A 14,074-nucleotide genomic window follows, 5' to 3' on the forward strand; every position below is an offset into this window, starting at 1 on the left:
ACAAGCTTTAATAAAACACCTGAGGGCTGGAGAAATGGCTTAGCAGTTAGGGTGCTTGCCTTTGAAGCCTAGCAACCCAAGTTCAATTCCCCAATACCCATGTAAACCAAAGGCACAAGATGGCGCATGCATCTGAAGTCCATTAAAAGTGGCTAGAGGCCCTGGCACACTCATTTTCTCTATATATGTATCTGCCTCTTTCTCTCTTTCTGTTTCTCTCAAATAAACAAATTAAATATTTAAAAAAAAAAACCTTAGTCTATGGGGGACATACATTCAAACTGCCACATGTTTGGTTGTCATACCTTAGGTTTCTCTTGGATGCGGCAGTCTCTGAATTGTTACTGTTTTCAACAGCCTTGGCAATATTGAGGAATATTACTCAGATATTTTGTAGAACATTTTTTTTTGCAGAACTTTTTTTATTGACAACCTCCATATGTATATACACACACAATCTACACTGATCATAATCTCCTCCCTCCACCATTCTTTTTCTCGCCTCCCATATCGCCCCTCCTGAACACTTTTTCCCCAACTAGTTGCTCTTCCATTTTGATGTCATCATTTATTTTTTTTGCCTTCATATACGGAGATGCTGTGCATGTAGCACTAACCACTGTGAGGTTATAAATGCACTGGCCTCTTTGTTTCTGGAAGACAGCATCCCAAAACACTTCTTCCCATCCCTTGGCTCTTTCATTTTTTTAAAAGGTAGGGTCTCACTCTAGCCCTGGTTGACCTGGAATTCACTATATCTTACATTAAATGTTTTTAAAAAAATCTTTATTTATGTATTTGAGAGAGAGAAAGAGAGAGAGATAGAGATAGAGAGAGAGAGAGAGAGAGAGAGGGAGGGAGAGCATGGGCATGCCAGGGCCTCTAACCACTGCAAACGAACACCAGACACATGCACCACCATATGCATCTGGGAATCGAACCTGGGTCCTTAGTGTTCACAGCCAAGTGCCTTAACCACTAAGCCATCTCTCTAGCCCTCTTTTCTTTTCTTTTGGATTTTCAAATTAGGGTCTCACTGTAGCTCAGGCTGACCTGGGATTTACTATGTAGTCTTAAGGTGGCCTCAAACTGGCAATTCTCCTACCTCTGCCTCCTGAATGCTAGGATTAAAGGCATGTGACACCACGCCCAGCTCCCTCTTATATTAAAAATTATTTATTTATTTATTTGCTAGGAGAGAGAAAGAGGGGGGGGGCGGTTCATAGGCAAGCACCTTAACCGCCAAGCCATCTCTCCAGCCCTCCAACTTTTTTTTTTCTTTTTGTTTTTTTGAGGTAGGGTCTCACTCTAGCCCAGGCTGACCTGGAATTCACTATATAGTCTCAGGGTGGCCTCACACTCATGGCGATCCTTCTGCCTCTGCCTCTGCCTCCCAAGTGCTGGGATTAAAGGCATGCGCCACCACACCCAGCTCCAACTTGGTTTTTTAATATCCTTCAGCCAAAGCAAGTGGTGTCTTCAGCAATAAGTTTCACCATCTAGTTTTGGTGGGCAACCAGAAACCACAAGTCTTGGCAATAACCTGTATTGTTTTGGATTCCTTGTGGGCCTCCCTGCCCAACATCACTTGGGGAGATCCCATACTTGGTACTTAAATTTTTCTGTAACAATCTATGGCTTCTGGGTAGAACATCCTTTAATTAACGTTTTCCTCATGATAGTCTATGTTTTTAAAGTTCATTTTCTAGCATGTATTCACTTTTATTGTATAGTCTGCAATGGTGAGGGGGGAAAAAGATATTTGGTAAACTTCTGAACTACTGTTATTTCAGGCTTAGCATTTTATTTATTTATTTATTTATTTTGTTTTTTTGAGGTAGGGTTTCACTCCAGTCCAGGCTGACCTGGAATTTACTATGTAGTCTCAGGGTGGCCTCGAACTCATGGTGATCCTCCTACCTCTGCCTCCTGAGTACTGGGATTAAAGGCATATGCCACCATGCCCAGCTTAGATTTAGCATTTTAAATTTCTCCTAATAAAACTATCCATTTATATTTGCATATAGTTCTGTTTTCTTTTTTTTTGTTTTCTTTCTTTCTTTTTTTTTTTTTCTTTTTGTTTTTTCAAGGTAGGGTTTCACTCTAGCCCAGGCTGACCTGGAATTCACTATGGAGTCTCAGGTTGGCCTTGAACTCAAGGCACTCCTCCTACCTTTGCTTTCCAAGTGCTGGGATTAAAGGTGTGCACCACCACGTCCAGCTCAGGAGTTCTGTTTTCTGAGTCAAAGTGTTAGGCATGGGGTTTTGAAATTTGAATCCTAAGAAAACACAAATTACCATTTAAAAAATATTTTATCCATTTGTGAGCACAGAGAGAAAGAGAGAGAGAGAGGAAAAGAGAGAGAAAGTGCAGTATGAGCACACCAGAACCTCTTGCCACTGCAAATGGTCTCCAGACCCTGTGCCACTTTGTGCATCTGATTTTTGCATGGGTACTGGGGAACTGAACCCAAGCCAGCAGGCTTTGCAAGCAAGCAAACTGCAAAGCTATTTCTGTAACCTCAAATTACTTTTTAAAAAGGTACTTGAGGGGCAGAGGGATGGCTTAGCAGTTAAGGTGCTTGCCTGCAAAGCCTAAGAACTCGTTCAAATCTCTAGGTCCCACGTAAGCCAGATGCATACTGATGCAAGGGTGCAATGTCGTACATGTGCATGAGAGGGTACATGCATCTGGAATTTGTTTGCAGCAGCTAAAGGCACTGGTGCACTCATTCTCTCTTTCTCTCTGCCTCTTTCTTTCAAATCAATAAATATATAATTAATCAATAAATAAATGTTTAAAAAGAAGGTTTTCAAGCTGGAGAGATGGCTTAGTGGTTAAGGCCCTTGCCTGCGGAGCCTAAGGCCCTGTGTTTTACTCACCAGGTCCCATGTAAGCCAGACACACAAGGCGATTCAAGCACATAAGGTTTTACATGTGCACAAGATGGCACACGCCCGGAGTTTGAATGCACTGTCTGGAGGTCCTGGCCCACCAGTTCTCTCTCTCTCATTTGCACTCTTTCATACAGAGTACAGTTCTCTTTTTGGCTACCTATGTGGTCAGTAAATCTTTATGTCTTACAAAATATGAGAAAGAACAAAGAAATTCTCAGCTAGGAAGCAAATGTATTGTTTCTAAGTCAAGATCTTATGCAAAGCCTTTGTAAAATTGAAGTCAGCAGTACTAGAAACATCACGTAAAGCAGGACAGACAGTCAAGTCCCTGGTTGGGTTGTCCGGCGACAGTGTGTTTGTTTTCCTTGCCCGACTCCCTTAATCCCACCAGAGCAAGCATCCTGAGCCAGGCTTCACTCATGACATCACGTCGTCTTCGATTTCCACACCTCTTCAGCCTTTCTTTTAGAATGTCTCCTCGGATCTAGCATCTTGATGATATTAGGAGTCCTGCGAACCCTGTTTCTTGGGGGGGGTGGGCGGAAATCTGTCTTTGATCTCCTCGTGCAGATGAGCCTGTCGTGGGCTTTGATGTGAAAAACTTCCCTTTCAGTGTGTTTCCTCTCTGCAGCTCAGCTCTTCCATTTGCAGAGCTTGTGCAAAACAGGCCACATAAGCCATTGTATGCCACTTCCTTTTGTTTATTTTTATAATTCATAAAAATGCAGTCCATTTTCTTCTTTGTTTACTATCATAACCTTTAATTTTTAGCTTTGTTTTGCTTTTGACCTTGTTTTCAAAACTGACTTCTAATTTCTTGTCTCAGTCCTTACTTATAATGGGTACAGGAATAAACTTGAATTCATTTTTAGTGATTATCCAATAAATCAGTTGAGTAGCAAGGGAGATTTTTATTTTCCTCATATTAAAACTTCTTACTGGGGAAGCTAAAAAAGAGATACAAAGGGAAGAGAAAGGAAGGGAGGAAGGTACTCAGTAGGTTGGTATTGTATATATGTAAGTAAAAGAATAGATTAACGGGGGTGAAAAGGCCCAAAGTGAGGTCAGGGGAGGATCTTTGAGTAAAGGAAAGGTGGAGGGAGGGCTAATCAAAATCTAAGAGGATATAAATAAATCATATGGAATCCTCCAGTTTTGGACAATGGAACACTCAGAAGCCATAGATTGTTGCTAGAAAATTTTCGGTGCCAGGGATGGGATACCTTCCAGTGAGTTGTTTGCCAGGGAGGTCCCCGATGCCCCCAAAACATTATAGGCCATTGCCAAGGCCCTTGGTTTTCCACCAGGAATCAATGGTAAGATACTATTGTTGAAGACTCCACATACTTGGGCTGCAAGGCCACTGAGAAATCCTGCTGGAACTGAGCTGATAACCTCCTCCATGTAGACCAGCTGACAGAAAGCTGGAAGAAGTCATTCTACATGCAGTTCAATGGGAGAAAGAGGTACCACCAGTGAAGATAGTCAACAGTGGACACTGCAAGCCTTATAATTGGCCAGCCAGGCCAAATGAGCCAATAGGTGCAATAGTGGCACATCTGTCATGGTGGAAACCAATTGCCCTCCAGTTGGACTGGAGACCTGCTCCATGGGAGGGGAAACACATCCCTGATACTGAAAACTTAAAACAGGGGTAGTCATGAGTCCTAGTAACATCTGCTGATGTCTGGATAAGTGTATATACTATGCTTATCAAACTGCCCAGTAAGCACTTCTCTTAATATTCATACCTTTATATTAATGTTACTGACACTTTTGGTAGAGACTCTTCTCTTTTCAGATGGCAGTGACCTTGGGATGACTCACAAATTATCATGGTGCTGGAAAGAAGTCACTAGAGTACCGAGTAACATCTTGATCACACCTTCCAAGGCTCAGGGCCTAATGTGGAAGAGGTGGCAGAAAGAATGTAAGAGCCAAAGGAAGGGTAGCGTAGCACTCCTTACAACATGTTCCTCCAGACACAAAATGGCCTTGATATCTGATATCCATGACCTCATAGTGCCTGATACTACCTATACAAGACCATGATAAGAGGAGGAAAAGATCATGACATCAAAATAAAAGAGAGACTGATTGAGATGGGGAGGGGATATGATGGAGAATGGAATTTCAAAGTGGAAAATGGGGGGAAGGAGGGTATTACCATGGGAGATGTGTGTGTGTGTGTATTTTTTTTTTTTTTTTTTGAGGTAGGGTCTCACTCTGGCTCGGGCTGACCTGGAATTTACTATGTAGTCTCAGGGTGGCCTCAAACTCATGGTGATCCTCCTAACCTCTGCCTCCTGACTGCTGGGATTAAAGGCATGTGCCACCATGCCTGGCTTATGGGACATTTTTTATAATCATGGAAAATATTTTAAAAAATTGAGAGAAAATAAAAAAAAATAAAAGAAATCGTATGGGGGGGGAAAAAAAACTTCTTACTGGGGGCTAGAGAGATGGCTTAATGGTTAAGTTATTTTCCTGCAAAGCCAAAGGATCCCAGTTTGATTCTCCAGGACCCACATAAGCCAGATGCACAAGGAGGCGCATGTGTCTGGAGTTTGTTTGCAGTAGCTGGATGCCCTGGCATGCCCATTCTCTCTCTCTTTCTCTCAAATAAATAAATAAATAAAATATATTAAAAAAAAAAAAAAACATCTTACTGGGCTGGAGAAATGGCTTAGTGGTAAAATGCTTGCCTGTGAAACCTAAGAACCCAGCTTTGATTCCCCAGGACCCAGGTAAGCCAAATGCACAAGGTGGCACATGCTTCTGGTGTTTGTAGTGGCTAGAGGTCTTGGCATGCCTATTCTCTCTCTCTCTCAAATAAATAAAAATTTAAAAAAACTTTTTATTGACAGCCTCCATACAAATACATAATGTACTCTGATCATAATTCTCTCCTACCTCCCTCTTTTGCCCCCTTTTTTTCTATCCTTTCTTAAAGTATATTTTATTTTTACTTATTAATTCCAGAGATAGAGAGAGACAGAAATAGGTAGGGAGAGAGAGAGAGAGAATGAGCGTGCCAGGGCCTCCTGCCATTGCAAACGAACTCCAGATGCATGTGCCCCCTTGTACATCTGGCTTACGTGGGTCCTGGGGAGCCAAACCTGGGTCCTTTGGCTTTGCGGGCAAGCGCCTTGGTGGCTAAGCCATCTCTCCAGTTCTTCTATCCCTTCTTTATGGAACCCCTTCTTTCCCAGAAGTCCCTCTTCTAGTTTGATGATATCCTTTCTTTTTGCCCTCATATTATGTATCTCTTGTGTAGGAAGCAACAGCCACGATACGATCATAAATGCAACAGCCACAAACACACACAGACACACACACACACACACACACACACACACACGCACACTCATGCGCTCTCTCTCTTTCTGGAACTATGGCAACAACGCTTTTGAGTCTTCATGCTGCATAGCTGCTGAGATGAGAAGGGACACTTCTTATTTTTGCTGTCTTTAAACTCTTTGGAAGCAGATGCTTTTTTTGTTTTTTATTTTTATTTTTTATTTTTAATATTTTATTCATTTATTTGGAGAGAGAGAGAAAGAGAACGGGCACATGCCCAGGCCTCTTGCTGCAGCAAACAAACTCCAGACACATGTGCTGTGTGGTGCATCTGGCTTTACATTGAACCCAGGCCAGCCAACTCTGCAAACAAGTGCCTTTAACCACTGAGCTATCTCCCCAGGCATAGTGAGAAAGTTATATGTCATGACTGATGGACAGCAGGAAGCAGATGCTTTTTTTTTCGAGGTAAGGTCTTACTCTAGCCCAGGCAGACCTGGAATTCACTGTGGAGTCTCAGGGTGGCCTTGAACTCATGGCGATCCTCCTAACTCTGCCTTCCGAGTACTGGGATTAAAGGCGTGCACCACCACGCCCGGTGAAGCTGCTTTTTTAATAATCTTTTTTCATGCTTTCTTTTACTTTTTTGCGGGGGTGGGGCAATCCAAAAAGACTGGTCTTGTTTTTCTTTTATTTTTCATGTGTTTGTGTGAGAGGGAATTGGCACTCCAATGCCTCTAGCCACTGTAATTGAACTCCAGATGCATGTGCAACTTTGCACATACATCACTTTGTTTGGCTTACGTTGGATATAGGAAGTTGAACCTTGGGTCCTTAGGTTTCACAAGCAAGTGCCTTAACCACTAAGCTATTTTTCCAGCCCTCACTTTTAAAATATTTTATTTTTTATTTATTTGAGGGAGAAGGAGGCAGAGAGAGAGAGAGAGAGAGAGACAGACAGACAGACAGACAGACAGACAAAGAGAGAGAGAGACAGAGAATGGGTGTGCCAGGGCCTTCAGCCACTGCAAACAAACTTCAGATGCATGTGCCACCTTGTGCATATGGCTTATGTGGGTCCTGGAGAACTGAACCTGGGTCCTTTGACTTTGCAGGCAAGTGTCTTAACCACTAAGCAATTTCTCTCGTCCCTCATTTTTTCAAAAAAATAAAAATAATCCAAGATCCATGTTTGTTCACATGGGCTCCTGGGCTGCTTGAATATATCTCCCTTCTCCCCACTTCACCTTCCATTCCTCAGCCCTCAGTCCTTTCACTTCCCATCTTTGTGATATCTGAATAAAATGTGGTGATTTAAAAATCATTTTTTTAGCTGGGTATGGGCCTTTCATCTCTGCATTTGGGAGGCAGAGGTAGGAGGATCGCCATGAGTTGAGGCCAGCCTGAGACTACATAGTGAATTACAGGCTAGCTTGGGATAGAGTAAGAACTTATCTTGGAACCCCCACCCCCCAAAAAATTCATTGTCTTGAATCTGGAATTGCCAATTCTTTGGTTAATTTATAGATATGAACTCAGGGTTTGGGGTTCCACGAAGCATCCCCAAACCTCATATGTATGTATCTGTTACACCCCTCTTTTTTTTTTTTTTTAAATTTTTATTAACATTTTCCATGATTATAAAATATATCCCATGGTAATTCCCTCCCTCCCCACCCCCACACTTTCCCGTTTGAAATTCCATTCTCAATCATATTACCTCCCCATTACAATCATTGTAATTACATATATACAATATCAACCTATTAAGTATCCTCCTCCCTTCCTTTCTCCACCCTTTATGTCTCCTTTTCAACTTACTGGCCTCTGCTACTAAGTATTTTCATTCTCACACCGAAGCCCAGTCATCTGTAGCTAGGATCCCCATATGAGGGAGAACATGTGGCGCTTGGCTTTCTGGGCCTGGGTTACCTGACTTAGTATAATACTTTCCAGGTCCATCCATTTTTCTGCAAATTTCATAACTTCATTTTTCTTTACCGCTGAGTAGAACTCCATTGTATAAATGTACCACATCTTCATTATCCACTCATCTGTTGAGGGACATCTAGGCTGGTTCCATTTCCCAGCTATTATAAATTGAGCAGCAATAAACATGGTTGAGCATGTACTTCTAAGGAAATGAGATGAGTCCTTTGGATATATGCCTAGGAGTGCTATAGCTGGGTCATATGGTAGATCAATCTCTAGCTGCTTTAGGAACCTCCACACTGTTTTCCACAATGGCTGGACCAGATTGCATTCCCACCAGCAGTGCAGAAGGGTTCCTTTTTTTCCACATCCCCGCCAACATTTATGATCATTTGTTTTCATGATGGTGGCCAATCTGACAGGAGTGAGATGGAATCTCAATGTAGTTTTAATCTGCATTTCCCTGATGACTAGTGACGTAGAACATTTTTTTAGGTGCTTATATGCCATTCGTATTTCTTCCTTTGAGAACTCTCTATTTAGCTCCTTAGCCCATTTTTTGATTGGCCTGTTTGATTCCTTATTAGTTAACTTTTTGAGTTCTTTGTATATCCTAGATATTAATCCTCTATCAGATATATAGCTGGCGAAGATTTTTTCCCATTCTGTAGGTTGCCTCTTTGCTTTTTTCACTGTGTCCTTTGTGGTGCAAAATCTTTGTAATTTCATTAGGTCCCAGTGGTTAATCTGTGGTTTTATTGCCTGAGCAATTGGGGTTGTATTCAGAAAGTCTTTGCCAAGACCAATATGTTGGAGGGTTTCCCCTACTTTTTCCTCTAGCAGTTTCAAAGTTTCCGGTCTGATGTTAAGGTCTTTAATCCATTTGGACTTAATTCTTGTGCATGGCGAGAGAGAAGAATCTATTTTCATCCTTCTGCAGATATTTATCCAGTTTTCAAAACACCATTTGCTGAAGAGGCTGTCTCTTCTCCAATGAGTATTTTTGGCATTTTTATCGAATATCAGGTGGCTATAGCTACTTGGGCTTACATCTGGGTCCTCTATTCTGTTCCACTGATCTACATGTCTGTTTTTGTGCCAGTACCATGCTGTTTTTGTTACTATGGCTCTGTAGTATAGGTTAAAATCAGGTATGGTGATACCACCAGCCTCTTTTTTGTTGCTCAGTATTATTTTAGATATTCGAGGTTTTTTATGATTCCAAATGAATTTTTGGATTGTTTTTTCTATTTCCATGAAGAAAGCCTTTGGAATTTTGATAGGGATTGCATTAAATGTGTAGATTGCTTTAGGTAAGATTGCCATTTTCACGATATTGATTCTCCCAAGCCAGGAACAAGGGATGTTTCTCCACTTTCTAGTGTCTTCTGCAATTTCTCGCTTGAGTGTCTTAAAGTTCTCATTGTATAGATTCTTTGCTTCCTTAGTTAGGTTTATTCCAAGGTATTTTATTTTTTTTGATGCAATTGTGAATGGGAGTGATTCTCTGATTTCATCCTCTGTGTGTTTGTTGTTAGCATATATGAAGGCTACTGATTTCTGTGTATTTATTTTGTATCCTGCTACATTGCTGTAGGTGCACCCCTCTTTTTTTGAAACCATACTTCACTATGTAACTCAAGCTAGTCTAGAACTCTCTATGTAGCTCAGGCTGACCTTATGCTGGAGTTCCTCCTGCCTCAGCCTCCAGAGTGCTGGAATTTGCTGGGATACAGGTGTGTGTCGCCAGGTCTGGCTAACAAATTTTTTGTTGTTATTTTGATTTTTCGAGGTAGGGTCTCATTCTAGCCCAGGCTGACCTGGAATTCACTCTGTATTCTCACAGTGGCCTTGAACTCACGGTGAACCTCCTACCTCTGCCTCCCAAGTACTGGGATGAAAGGCGTGTGCCGCCACGCCCTGCTTCTGGCTAACAAGTCTTTGAAGAGAATTTACTATGGGGAAATACTAGAGCTAGGTGTCAAGCAGACAATGCAGACAGACAGGATCCTTGATCCTAGGACACTTTGTTGCCATCTAGGGAAAGACACACTGCATTCCATCACATATTCTATTATGAAGTGTCAGTCATGACAGACTACATGTATGATGGAATACACCAATCAGCCCAGGTGTGCAGTGTGCTCTGTCTAGGTTTGTGTAAGTACACTCTATGATGTTCTCACAACAACAAAATTGTCCAACAACACACTTCAAAGAGCACGTCCTAGTTGCTAAGGAGTGTATGTCTACACATATACACATATGTGATTAAAACTAAAACTGCTTTGGGTGTGGTGGTACATGTCTTTAATCCCAGAATTTGGGAGACAAGAGGCAGAAGGCCAGCTTGGAATTACAGAGTAAGTTCCAGTTCAGCCTGGGCTAGAGGGAGACTCTACCAAAAACACACACACACACAGTGAAATTGGAGGTTGAGGATATAGCTTAGTGTTACTAGAGCTTGGGTTCAATCCCCAATGACATAAAAAATAAATAAAACAAACTGGATGTGGTGGCGCACGCCTTTAATCCCAGCACTCAGGAGGCAGAGGTAGGAGGATCACCAGCTCAAGGCCACCCTGAGATTCCACAGTGAATTCCAGGTCAGCCTGAGCTAGAGTGAGACCCTACCTCGGAAAAAAAAAAAAAAAAAAAAAAAGAAAGATAAGAAAATAAAACTGTCACAAGCGTGTCAAGAGCACTATCAAAGATGATTGGTTGAGAGGATTCCGCCCACGAAGGTCAATGATACTCAGACACTGGTATACTTGCAAAGGAGTTTACTGGGATGAAAGTCACACACAAGCAAGTCCAAACTATCACAACTAATATTATAGCTAATATAATATATAACCAAATTATATTCATCACTACTAACACAAGAATATTTCTAACGAGTCTAACATGTATACAACCTGATAACGCGAGACTTGAGTTGCGACGTCTCTGACGCTTTACGACCTGGTAACGCGAGACTTGGGCTGCGACGTCTTGGACGCTTTACGACCTGGCAACGCGGAGTCTGTGCTGCGACTTTTCTCTCGGTTCACGGTGTTTTCTCGGTTCGCGGTGTTTCAAGCCAAGTCTTGATCGTTCGGACAGCGTGTCGGGCAGATGAATTCGGATCGGTGATGCGTCTCGCGGAGGTCTCAGTCCGGACTGCTGAGCAACCTTTCAGTCAGTCATAGTGTCGGAAAGACTGAGCCAACGGTTGCTGAGCAGCTGGGGTTTTTATACTTTCCACTACTTATCTAGAGTTCCACACACACACCTGCTAATCTCCACTATGTCACCGCACACAGCTTAGTCTTAATTTTTGCTTACAAGGTTTGACTTTGCATTTTTACTCTCACAAAAAAAAACTTATTTATCTAAACTGGCCCTGGACCATATGCTGGTCCTTACATGCTCATAACACAAGTGCTATGAAGAATAGGCAAAATGATGCTGGGTGCGGTGGCGCACATCTTAATCCCAGCACTTGAGAGACAGAGGTAGGAGGATTGCTATGAGTTCGAGGCCAGCCTGGGACTACAGAGTATGTTCCAGGCCATCTTGAGCTAGAGTGAGATACTATCTCAAAATAAATAAATAAAATAAAATAAAATAAAATAAAATAAAATAAAATAAAATAAAAAAATTGGCACAATTACCTTAGTTTGTATGTCCTGATCTGGAGGAAATGAAGTCCCCTTAGGGAAGTGGCTTCTACTTTTAGGGCTAAGGGGACTTAACCAGGTATGATGGAAAGAGCTTTTGGGATTTGGGTCTCTGGGCTCTTTTCCTGTATGCTGAAAGAATTTATTCATTCAAGGGCTGGAGAGATAGCTCATCAGTTAAAGGCCCTTGCTTGCAAAACCTGACAGCTCAGGGATTAATTTCTCAGTACCCCCGTAAAGCCAGCTGCACAAAAGTGGCCCATGTGTCTGGAGTTCGTATGCAATGTCAAGAGGCCCTAATGGGCCTATACTCATTCTCTCTGTCTTTCTCTTACAAACAAATAAATAAAAATGTTTTTAAAAGAATTTACTCATTTAAATAATGTTGAGAATCTTCTATGTGCCAGAGAGAGATAAAAACTTACACATGGAAGCCGGGCATGGTGGCGCACGCCTTTAATCCCAGCACTCGGGAGGCAGAGGTAGGAGGATCGCCGTGAGTTCAAGGCCACCCTGAGACTACAGAGTTAATTCCAGGTCAGCCTGGACCAGAGTGAGACCCTACCTTGAAAAACAAAAACAAAAACAAAAATAAACAAACAAACAAAAAAACTTATACATGGGGCTGGAGAGATGGCTTAGCTGTTAAGTGCTTGCCTGTGAAACCTAAGGACCCCGGTTTGAGGCTTGATTCCCCAGGACCCACGTTAGCCAGATACACAAGGGGGTGCATGTATCTGGAATTTGTTTGCAACAGCTGGATGCAGGCCCTGGTGCCCCCATTCTCTCTCCCTCTCTCTCTATCTGCCTCTTTCTCTGTCTGTCTGTCGCTCTCCAATAATAAATAAAAATAACAAAAAAAACTTACACATGGAAAAATGCATATTAAATATTCTTTAATGATATAGGAAAATGGCTTTCTTTTTATGATTTTGAGATAATTTCTGCCTTTGCAGTTTATTTGTCCTCTTTATTTCAGCTGTTGGCTAAGGAAATACTTAAATAAGAGCATGAAAGATGATGGATAGATTTTAAAAGTTGGCAAAAAATTATCATCTTAAGAATTATCAATAGTTGGGCTGGAGAGATAGCTTAATGGTTAAGCGCTTGCCTGTGAAGCCTAAGGACCCCGGTTCGAGGCGTGGTTCCCCAGGTCCCACGTTAGCCAGATGCACAAGGGGGCGCATGCCTCTGGAGTTCGTTTGCAGAAGCTGGAAGCCCTGGAGCACCCATTCTCTCTCTCCCTCTATCTGTCTTTCTCTGTGTCTGTCGCTCTCAAATAAATAAATAAAAAATTAAAAAAAAAGAATTATCAATAGTTGGGCTGGAGAGATAGCTTAGTGGTTAAGGCGCTTGCCTGCAAAGCCAAAGGACCCAGGTTCAACTTCCCAGGACCCATGTAAGCCAGATGCACAAGGGGGTGCATGCATCTGGAATTCATTTACAGTGGGTGGAGGCTCTGGTGCTCCCATTCTCTCTCTCTCTCTCCCTGCCTATTTCTATCTCTCTCTCTCCAATAAATAAATAAAAATAAAATAAAATAAAAAGAATTATCAATACTTCCTTTCGGCTGCAAGTTCATCATTAATATGACAAGTCGGATTAGGTACTGTTCTAGGCTCCTCAGCTTCAAATTTTAGTACTAATATCAACATTTGCTTGGGAAAAATGATTCTGGCAGCGTTATTATTCGAACTATTTTGCCTGAAATATACAAAAGAATTACTTCTGTGACTACAGTTTTGAAACATATGGCAGTGCTTGCAAAATATTGTTTTAATTTAGCTGTCAGTAAGCTTACCACTCCTTGATCCTTCATCAATTCACCAAATGTACTTTGCTTAGAAACTTGTACTCAGGGAGCACTATGCTAATCAAATGTATATAAAGGCAAAAGTTATGCAGTTCATTATGTATGTAAATTTCTTTTTGAATCCATTGTTGTTTAAGCCCCGAGATTTAAAATTTATTGGAGGGCTGGAGAGATGGCTTAGCAGATAAGGCACTTGCCTGTGAAGACAAAGGGCCCAGGTCTGATTCCCCAGGACCCACGTAAGCCAGATGCACAAGTTGGTGTATGTGTCTGAAGTTCATTTGCGGTGGCTGGAAGCCTTGGCGTGCCCATTCTCTCTATATCTGCCTCTTTCATGCATGCAGTCTCTCTTAAATAAATAAAAAGTATGAAAACTTACTGGAATTGGAAAGTAAAATTTAGTGACAGCCCTTGGGTTCCCCTCCCCTAGCCCCTGGCTCAGCTATAGAAAATCATAATGCTAAAATTT

Source organism: Jaculus jaculus, chromosome 7, assembly GCF_020740685.1.
Source record: "Jaculus jaculus isolate mJacJac1 chromosome 7, mJacJac1.mat.Y.cur, whole genome shotgun sequence".
Classification (NCBI taxonomy): domain Eukaryota; kingdom Metazoa; phylum Chordata; class Mammalia; order Rodentia; family Dipodidae; genus Jaculus; species Jaculus jaculus.